The sequence below is a fragment of the Pundamilia nyererei genome, unplaced genomic scaffold (assembly GCF_000239375.1).
Source record: "Pundamilia nyererei isolate P.nyererei 1_Seehausen unplaced genomic scaffold, PunNye1.0 scaffold00101, whole genome shotgun sequence".
NCBI classification, from domain to species: domain Eukaryota; kingdom Metazoa; phylum Chordata; class Actinopteri; order Cichliformes; family Cichlidae; genus Pundamilia; species Pundamilia nyererei.
In genome coordinates, this window is record NW_005187502.1 from 1,771,658 (window position 1) to 1,773,614 (window position 1,957).

Consider the following 1,957-nt stretch of genomic DNA (forward strand, 5'->3'; position numbering starts at 1 on the left):
TAGTCCCAAACTGAAGGCGACAATCCGACACATTCAGACGTAGTAGTAGATGGAATTATTGAAATTATTATTTTATTGATAAGTACTCTATGTCTAATTTGGTTGTATTACAACTTTCTATGTTGTAAGTTATATTGGTTACGAAGCCGTTAAGCATCAAATCTGTACCAACACTCTCCACATTATATCAAACAGTTGCATGTTTAGAAATGGAGCTGTTAGACAGAAAAACATCTACTGGTTTTCCAATATATTAGTAATTGTCTTTAATCATACTTTAGACCAACCTGTTTTACTTCTCCTTTCATTTGTGCTTTGGCTTGGGGAAATTGTTTCTTGATAAATTATAAATTCACTTTCACAATATTGTGAATTATAGCAACATCATCTTCTGTACAGTAAGTTCACATTGTTATGATGATGATACCCAGCTCTACCTGTCTACCAAACTTACAACCATTAGTAAGGAAATTACAGGAAATCAATTTTCAATTGTCGCGCAATCTTCTCAAATTACACCCTCTGAGCCGAGTTGCCGAAAGCGGCAGGTCGAGGGGATGTAGCTCAGTGGTAGAGCGCATGCTTTGCATGTATGAGGCCCCGGGTTCAATCCCCGGCATCTCCATTTTCTTTGCCTGCAGTCCAGCGCACTGCTGCTCGAACTCCGAGCTTTCCTAAATGACACAAAAGATGGGTAGGGGAGAAGATAAGAGCAGTTCCCTGAGAATATACGTCATGACACTAATCCCCTTAACAGCGTGACGCTGATTGTCCTCCGTGTTGAAAGAGCAATGTCTCATTGGAGAAACCAAACAGCCACTTCATAAACGCAAGGCACGACATAGAAGAGCCACCTCAACAGGACAAGACTCCGCTGTGCATCTGTATCTGAAGACCAAAGGTCGCTCTTTTGTGAATGCCAGTGTCTACGATTTGGACAGAGAAGACAGATGGTTTGAAAAAGGAGGGAAAGAAGCCACCTATGTCCACTGTGAACGACCATCTTTGAACAGAGGCGGTGGCTTTCCACACCAAGTGTCTGCCACCAATAATCCAGTTTTGAGATCCCTTCCCAGGCGCCTGAACGCCCATTCAAATCTTTGGCCATTTGACCTCAGTCATATGACAGAGCTAGGCAAGGTCTTCACCCGAAACCACTGTTGATAATGACCCACACCCGTCCACGGTTTCTCGGATGAGTGTTGAAACGTCTTCAAGAAACTTAAAGATGTCCCGACGCATTTGTTTCCAGGCTCATTAAACAATGTGCTTAAGTCGGACTACAAAATGCGCATCTTAAATTCACCACTATGTGTTCTAACCCTGTTGAAACCCTGTTTTAGGAAGGCAATTTAAACGAGAACAGCATGTGAAAAATACAATTTCATTACAAAGGTTTGAATTCTTAAGCAAAAGGAACATTTAGCGCCACATTTATGATCAGATTCATTTCTGCAGCATCGCAAAGACTTCTTTTGACGTTAAAAAGCTGCTAGACTTCCTGAAAAGACTCAGAGTAAGTTCTGTGTCTGAAAGGCGTGGGGTGTTTAGGATTGTTGTAATTGCAATAAATAAATTCATTAATTGTTCCAGCATGTTACCTCCCTAAATCAACTGAACTATAGAGAACGGTAAACACACTTTGATCAGTTAATATAGATCATTAACTTTAAATCTATGTTCTTCATACAACAGCGATTCACTTCGGAGCTCAGAGGTGTTTCGGTCAGTTAGTGTTTGATTTTCATGGCATTCTGTGCGATGGTGGTATAGTGGTTAGCATAGCTGCCTTCCAAGCAGTTGACCCGGGTTCGATTCCCGGCCATCGCAGCGCTCAATCTTTTGTGTCTATCCTTGGCGCAATGTTTTGTTTTGTTTTGTTTTGTTTTGTTTTGTTTTGTTTTGTTTTGTTTTGTTTTGTTTTGTTTTGTTTTGTTTTGTTTTGTTTTGTTTTGTT

At 40.6% G+C, this 1,957-nt stretch overlaps 2 non-coding genes across 2 annotated transcripts; both read left to right on the top strand.

Annotated features, from left to right (window-relative positions):
• The first annotated feature begins 553 nt into the window (after window positions 1-553).
• Window positions 554-625, top strand: trnaa-ugc (transfer RNA alanine (anticodon UGC)). The gene has a single exon. It is a non-coding gene; the product is annotated as a tRNA-Ala (tRNA).
• Window positions 626-1,758: 1,133 nt separating this feature from the next.
• trnag-ucc (transfer RNA glycine (anticodon UCC)) lies at window positions 1,759-1,830 on the top strand. Its single transcript has one exon. It is a non-coding gene; the product is annotated as a tRNA-Gly (tRNA).
• Window positions 1,831-1,957: the final 127 nt, after the last annotated feature.